This window comes from Papaver somniferum, chromosome 11 (assembly GCF_003573695.1).
Source record: "Papaver somniferum cultivar HN1 chromosome 11, ASM357369v1, whole genome shotgun sequence".
In the NCBI taxonomy this organism is placed as follows: Eukaryota; Viridiplantae; Streptophyta; class Magnoliopsida; order Ranunculales; family Papaveraceae; genus Papaver; species Papaver somniferum.
In genome coordinates, this window is record NC_039368.1 from 137,943,844 (window position 1) to 137,952,394 (window position 8,551).

The 8,551-nt window shown below is 39.1% G+C and overlaps 2 long non-coding RNA genes across 2 annotated transcripts; both read right to left on the reverse strand.

Moving 5' to 3' along the window:
- Nucleotides 1-5,357: 5,357 nt before the first annotated feature.
- Nucleotides 5,358-6,930, reverse strand: LOC113321249. Its single transcript, XR_003346570.1, has 2 exons — nt 6,639-6,930; nt 5,358-5,813 (listed from the first exon to the last, which is right to left on the reverse strand). It is a non-coding gene; the product is annotated as an uncharacterized LOC113321249 (long non-coding RNA).
- A 123-nt stretch (nt 6,931-7,053) lies between these two features.
- On the reverse strand, nt 7,054-8,281 carry LOC113321248. The gene is made up of 3 exons (XR_003346569.1): nt 8,150-8,281; nt 7,398-7,960; nt 7,054-7,235 (listed from the first exon to the last, which is right to left on the reverse strand). It is a non-coding gene; the product is annotated as an uncharacterized LOC113321248 (long non-coding RNA).
- Nucleotides 8,282-8,551: the final 270 nt, after the last annotated feature.

Here is an 8,551-nt window from a genome sequence, read left to right on the forward strand (position 1 = left end):
TGCCTTGGTCCCAACCGGCCCCACACCCCACGGTTCCTTATTATTTTATTATTTTTATTATTATTTCTCTAATTTCATGAAAAAACTCCTTGGTTTCATGGTATTTTGCACAAATCATCAAATAATAATAATAAAATAAAATAAATTATGAAAACTTGTGGGACCGGGCCTTGGCCGGCCGGCCATGCCCTAGCCGATCCCACACGCCCCTTGTTTTATTATTTTATTATTAGTTTTCCTTGAATTCATCAAATTCCTTGATTTCATGGTATTTCTCTCAAATTAGGAAAAATTCTCTCAAATCATCAAAAATACCTAAAAAATATTAAAAAATTATGGAAAACTCGTGGGACCGGTCCATAGTCGGCCGACCATGCCTCCATGGTCCCACACGCCCTTGTTTTATTATTTTAATATTTTTTGCTTCCTTGAACTCATGAAAACTCCTTCAATTCATGGAAACTCCCCAAATTCATCAAATTTCTCAAAATTCATGAATTTTTCATAAAATCATCAAAATATTATAAAATTAAGGAAAAGGAACTACGGGACCGTGGTCACGACCGGCCGACCATGCCTTGACCACGGAGGTCCCACGCCTCCTCATTCCTTATTTTATAATTATTTTTCATCATCTCATGGTGTTTTCCTCAGTTTCGTCGAAACCCTAATTTTGGCATATTTTCTCGAATGGATGCTCAATTGCATGCCAGAAAATATCAAAATTCTCAGGACTGAGACGCGGACGCCTTGGGGACACGAGCACGCTATCTTGAACGACCAAGATTGGCTCTTTGGCCCACGGGAGCCGGTCCCATCAATTTTCACAGTTTTGACCTAATTTGCACAATTGCTCGTATTAGGTCCAAAACTCTTCCAAACACTTTGGATTTTCATGAAGTGATCGTCAGGCGGTCACGCGACAACCCAGGGCCGGTTTCATGACTCCATGGTCGGTCCCTCGCCTCGTCATAATTAATTAAGTTTTCTCACCTAAGGCTCAGACGAGCATTTTTGAATAAATGATTAAGCCAGCATTTAATCATTCTTCCACCAACAAATTGTCAACTCTTCAGGAGTTCTTCGTATTTTCTCACGTGAGCATATGGACACTACATGGTTGATCCACGGTCCCATGTAGTCGCTCCCTCCTTCGTCCCATGGTTGAAATTCTGACGAACCATGAATTGATTATCAATTGATCAAATTAGGGTTTCTGAATCCAAGGATCATCATTCCAGATTCTAACCTTAATAATTTTACGACGACCTCATGGTCATTAATTTTATTATGCTCGGTTCAACGACCAGTATTCTAATTAATATTTTGGTACGCTTCCAATAATCCATCAGATGAGCAACACATGCTCAGACGATCAAATATTCAAAAATTCATCACATGAGCAACACTTTCTCAGATGAGGAATATTTGCTCAATGTTGGTTCAACAATCAATATTCAACGATCCATCGAATGAGAAACACTTACTCACTTCATCGTAAGAATTATACCTATGTCTCATGGCATGTTCAATTCATGAGTTTCAGACCATCATGTTCGACACTCAGCAACTACATGGACTCATCGTCCCATCAAACCACGAAGCCATCAATTGACTAACAAACCAAGAAACGTCAATCATGTCACTTGGGGGGATATCACTTAGGGTTTTGGTCTGGCGGTCTACGACACGTGTGTTCAAACACACGATGGAATGTGAGCAAGTCGTGCAATCAGTTGAAGGAATTCACGAGGTAGTGGGTGGAAAATCGACCAAGTCTCCACACGTTGAGCAACTGGTTTCAAACACGATCTCCACTTCCCCACTCCTTGATTCCATCAACTGTCACACTTCATGGAATCATGGTGTCTACAATTCCAGCAATATAAATAAGTCTCTGAATCATGATTGAATCATCGGCATCATCAGTATCATCAATCTCACGTCTCATCGACAACACGAGATCATCAACTCATCAATTGAGCAACTACTCTCAGTTGAGCAATTTCAATCACTCAGAGCTTATCGTATTCAGAATTCACACGCCCACAATCTTTGATTACCATTGAGTCCACACATTTCTCAGCTTCCCTCCTACAGATCAACCCATCCTCTCTTGTGACCGAATTTAATCTGGAACGGTCATTGTCTTGATTTAGGCCGGAGTACTACAGATTGATCTCTCGAATCTAAAGCACCCCCTTTGCAGCGGTGCATCTGTGTGAGGTTTAACATTTCGCTCGGTTCGAGGAGTCTCCTCCGTACGATCGTCTCCACAATTCCTTAAAAACCAGCAAATCGTTTTTCCCCATCCACAAGGTCTCATATCTGGTTTTAAAATAAATAAAAAGCGTCCTTCTATCAGTCATATGCTTTTTGCTGATGACTGTTTGATCTTTTCCAAAGCTAATACTTCCTAAAGTAAAAACCTGCTGAAACTCTTAGGTGATTATGGTAGCACTTCGGGTCAGATGATAAATTTTTTCAAATCTGGCATTTTTTCACCCCTCATATATCTAATAGTCTTGGTAGAGAAATCATTAACATTCTTCAAGTGAAAAAAATAAGAATAGATGATAAGTATCTAGGGTGCCCTCTCTTTACGAATAAGTCGAAAATTGCTTATTTTGATAGCTTAACTGTTAACATGGGAAGTCGTCTTAAAGGATGGAAAAGTGAGTCCATGTCTCCTCCTGGTAGAGTTATCATGGCCAAAACTGTTCTTGAATCTTTGCTTGTTTATAGTATGTCTACTTTTATCCTGCCTAAAGCTACCACGAAAAGAATTGAGAACACTATACGTGATTTTTGGTGAGGTAAACTAGGACCTAAGAAAGGAATGTACATTGAAGGGTGGAGAGGCCTTTGTAAAAGTAAGGAAAAAGGTGGAAATGGGTTAAAAAAGGTAGATCTTATGAATTTGTCTCTCATTTCCAAGAATGGTTGTAGACTTTTCCACCAACCAAATTCTATTTTTTCCAAAACTATGAAAGGGAGATACTTCCCTCTCACAAACCCTTTTCATGCTACTTGTAATGAGGGGTCCTCTTGGGCCTGGAAAGGTGTTCATAAAGGCCTTATGATACTCAAAGACTTTAGCATATGGGAAATTGGCAATGGTACCACTGTTCATATCTGGACTGATAGCTGGATCCCTGATGAAGAAGGTAAACCTATTAGACTGCTAGGATCAGAAGATAACTCTAGATACAGAATGGTGAATGAGCTAATGAATGAAACTGGTTGGAATATTGAGATTTTAAACCATCTTTTTGAATGGGATGTCATTGTTAGAATTCTTATTATCTCCCTTAATAGATCTAAGGGTGATACTCGTAGATGGATTGACAATAAACAAGGAAACTTCACTAGTAAATCTCTGTATGACCTCCTAGATAAAAAAGACTCTCAACCAACTGATTTACTTGGTAAGAAAATCTGGAAGCTAGGTGTCATTCCCAGAATTCAGTTCTTTATATGGAAAACGAAGAATAACATGATGCCCTTTAGTGGTCACCTATCTAGGTATATGGGATACATTGACCCTATCTTCACCTTGTGCAATAATGGCATTGAAACTGGTGAACATTCCCTAATGTATTGTAACTTTACCAAAGCTTTCTGGGCTTATTGCTCCCTTAGCTTAGAAAATGCCAGAAATGCTTTTAACAATCTTGCTGATTGGTGTTTTAGCTGGTTCTCTCCTAGGCACCCAGATACTCATTGGGGTCCCTGGGCTTGTGTTTGTGCAACCATCTGTTGGTTCATATGGAAAGGGAGATGTGAAAATGTTTTTGAAAGATCCAAACCCTGTCCAAAACATTCTGCTACACAAATTATTAATCATCTTAACTCTAAACTGGTGATAAAGCAAAACTCTATGGACAGACAGAATGATAGATTGATGGAACCTTCAGTCCAACATCTCAATTTGCATATCTCCTTTGCTTACATGACTATTATAAACTCTTCCACAAGACTAACAGGCATTGGTGTTTGTATATTAGGTACCTCTGGAGGAATTCTTGGCAGGAGAACCAAGTGCATTAGAGTCCACGAAAGGGAGGAAGGGGAGTGCATAGCTGTTAAGGAAGCTGTAGATTGGGCCAGCCAACTCAACTGCAGAAATTTCAATCTTCTGGGATGCATCAAGAACATAACAACAACACTACAAGGTGGAACCAGGAACACCAGTTGGAGGACAAATGAAAGAATAGACCAAATCATTCTGAGTCTCAAATCTTTTGAAAAAGTATTTTGTAAAACTATCCAAAGCAGTAACTTTCCTGATCTTAAAAGATTAGCTATTATAGGTTGCAACAATCAAAGTCCTCAACTGTGGGAGGCACCTTTACTTCAAACAAGTTTCTCTTTATCTATAAAAAAAAAAGATTCTGTGTTTGTAGCCAATGAGGATCTGCCATGTCATTTGCTGTGGGGATTAAGCTTTCCAACAAGGCAAACGCCAATGAGCAAGTGCCATGTCAGTTGTTTTATTTTTACCGTCAAGTCAAGAGGATGCATTTGTTTGGCATTATTGCTCTATTTTCCATCCATAAACGCCTTAGATCAATGGGCTTGTTGTGTAGCCAATGATCAACTGCCACATCAGCTTCCAGAGGAATTAGATGGCATGGAGCATTTTTGCTCCGAGAAATGCCACCGACTAGACATTCCCCAAACCCCTGTCAACAACCCTCACCCGAAAGCATTGGACCATCAAGGCAAGAGGATGCATCTGTTTAGCCTTTGCATTATTTTTCCATCTGTAGCGTAACTTTTTGACCCACAGTGCAATTCAGTTCAAATAGAGTACTAATCAGTTTCTAGCATGAAACAATTTGTTGAGATTTGTACCAGCACACATTTTTTGTTCTTAACCTGTTGAGACCCGTACGCTGGGATGCTCTGCAGCTTTTGCATTCACTAGTCTCAAGTGATATGCATGATCAGTTCGTTTCGTTTCTCATGGCCCCTACATTTCAAGAAATTTCCACCAATATCTTGTTCTTCTAACCACCTATAAATATGTCTCAACATAGAAGTGAAAAATTCATCCGTCTCTCTTGTAGTTTATAGCCTTCACATACTATTAGTGTTCTTACTTGCAAAGAAGAAGAATTACTGGGACTTGTGAAAATGATGAATCAAGTGTGGTTTTTGGGAACAATTATGAAGTTAATGATGGTGTTATCTGTTTTGGTTTATGCTTCATCTGCTGCTAAGTACACTGTTGGTGGGCAATCAGGATGGGCTCTAGATTCTGATGTGCAATCTTGGAGCTCTTCAAACTCTTTCAGTGTTGGAGATACACTAGGTTTGAAATTCTCTTGATCATTTAACTGCACTAATTTGATGATTTATAATTGAATTAAGAAAAACTAATGTTTCTGAATTATACTTGCTCAAGCTCTTTGACCGTTTACATGCAGAGTTTATGTACAAGCCAGTTCACAGTGTGCTTGAAGTGAACAAGCTTGCATACGAAGCGTGTGATTCGGCCAACCCGATCAGTTTGACCAATGGAAATTACACCTCTGTAACGCTTGACACTCCGGGCACTAGGTATTTCATCTGTGGAGCTCAAGGTCATTGCAGCTCAGGACTGAAGGTCAAGATTGTTGTTAGCTCTACAGACCCATCACGCTCAGGAGGCCGCCGTTCTCCTCGTAGGCCTCCTACTAGTGGCGGTTCACCACCTGCTCCTCGTCAATCACCTCCACCTCCTTCAAACACTCCTGGTACTCCTCCATCTCGTGGTCCCGATTTCCCCCCCTCTGATCCTACTACTCATGGTCCAAGCGGTTCTCCCTCTGCAGCAACAAAGATTACACATCAGTTTGTAGCTCCTTCGGTAATTTGTCTCGTGTTGATCAAACTGATGATCATTAACTAGTAAAATACCCTTCTTATATCGACTCCTACTGTGTTTACTTATTATGGTTAGTGTGGTCACTGGTCAGGGGTGGTTCATTCAGTGATTATCATAGTAGATTAGCTACTTATTATGTTAGTTTTCAGTCCGGTTTCGAGACGATTATGCAGTCAGTCAGTCAGTCTGTCTTGTTTACTATGTATCTACTTCTATGAATAAAAACTTATGGTTCAGGTATTTCTGGTTCTTCCCTGTATAAAGGTTGTTCTGTATAAGGCACAAAAACTTGGCTCATCTCACTAAACGTCCTCGCTTCACCGGAAAGCCTTAAAATGGGATTTTCCGAGGCTATGCGATTTGTATATTATCTGCTGGCTGGGATTTTGAATTAACCTAGGCGAACATGGGGTTTTACTTGTCTGCATCTTTATCTCCTCATAAAACCAAAACTATAGTAACATATAGGCTCTGCTTAACTAACTTGTAGCATGTTATTGGAAATTTTAGCAATACCCTCTGATCTCAGGTGATATGATCTTAGATAAGGAAATAGATTATAATAACAATACACCTTAGTAAGAACACAGCTAAGTTCAGATTCTATAGAAAAAGAACAAACAGAATACTGGTGCTGACAACGGAGAACTGCCAACACACATAGGAATAACAATCCCCACATTTCCTTAACTAGTGCTGTGGTTTGTCTTTCTAATTATAAAAATGATCAGAAGACAAGAATAATACAAAGAGAGTCTACACTTACAGATACTACTCCGGGGTCATGAACTGAAGCGCACAACTTGCGGAATATCTTGGGAACTTAAGCAATTCAGATGCAATCTGTGTTTGCTTCTTATAGTCTTTCGATAAATGTATAGAAATCATGATAGTCAGTGTTTGAAGAACTTCAGCATTGGCCAAGAAGAATTTTACCACGTCCAGCTCCACTTTGCGACCAATAAAATTTCGTATTAGAACTACCTTGAGGTTTGGCATAGAATACTGGGGCAATGAATTTATTGTCCAATCATCATCTTGTAGGTCATTACTGCGGACACCCTACAATAAAAAAACATAAGTGGAAACACCAAATTTTATCAATGAGAGAATACTAATGCGAGCAAAGAATTCGTTTCTCTGTTGAAGTTGATATCAATTAGAGAGGCGGGAGACTTGCCTCGGTGAAGTCAATTGATTATAGATTAGGCGAGAGTTGGAGAAACCACAGAAATATCTTCATAGACGAAATAAAACTCGCATGTGGATCCCAACCGCCCCAAAATGCTGAACTAACTTTTAAACGAACCAAATTACAAAATGTAGACAAATCGGCTAAGAGGGTATTTGCTGCAGAGAGACCCTATCATTAAGAGGAAAAAGTTTAACCAGCATGCATGAGTCACAAAACCATATGGAAAAAAAATAATTAGATACTACAGTTATTAGTGATGCCATATGGTTACACTTGCAATACATAATCAGCTAAACAAGAACAAAATTCAAAAGTAATTAAGCAGCATACCCGAAAGGAGGAACCAGACGTTTTAAGGAGCTTTACATTAGAAAGTTTCTGATAAAGTTTGATTGAAGGACCATATATTCTCGCCTGATCCAAATCGTTAAAAATTTGAACATCTGCCTCAACTAGTGACTGGAAGCTATCGAGAACAAAGTCTGCCGGCAAGTCTGCTGCATATGTAAGGGTCAGCAGATTTGGTGCGAAAACCTTCAATGTCTGATGAAGCAGACGACAATTCCTAATGGACAAGTGCTTCAGTGAAGGAGATGTAATACATAAAACTTTAAAGTTGTGAAAGTCGCAGTCAAACAAGCTTAACTCTTCAAGGATAGGACAGTTGGAAAAGAGTAAAATCAAGAATGGGAGCAGAGTTCGATAAATGATTCCATCTTTTAGATAAAATGCATGTAGAAAGAACAGATTTGGTTGGGAGAAATGAGTAAATGTGATGAATTAGAGCATCAGGCAGATTACTTATCTTATCCTCTTCATCATCATTACCACCTCTTTTGGGTTTCTTCTTCTGGGTTTTCTTCAACACCATGATTCCAAATACTAAATGTTACCTGCAAGTAAGAAATTTAACTCAATTCACGAAGTGATACTTGTAGATTAACATCTGTGGATGAATTGAAACAGAAAGTAAATTTAAAAACCCTAATTTCATCACTCAATAAGAAAAATTAGGTTAAAAACTAAAAAAGAACAACAACCAACCCAAAATAAACCCAAATTTAAGCTGATTATAAACTTACCTTGAGTGATAATTTTCTGACTTGATTAGCAGATTTTCATTTGCTTGATCTGTCTCTGGTGGTTTTAGGGGGTTTTGGTTCCCGAGGAAAAGCACTTGAGTAAGGTGGCTCTGGAAGGAGGGTGCCAAAATGAAAAACGAACCAGGTTGGGTTGGCGATTTTAAGTCGAGCGCCTGAAGGAAGCAAGGATTGGAGTGTACTGTTTATGGGGCCATGGCCCCTGTGGGAGGTTATATAGTCCAACTGTCTTGCTTTTCTGCCTTTAAGACCTACCTATTGTTACCGGGTTAGTAAATTGAGACTCGTGCAGATATTAAAAGAATCGTACAAACTTTTAAAATCTTTCGTTAGTCAACATAGAGTTCTTCAAAATTTCAAACAATCTTTGTTATTGGATTTGGA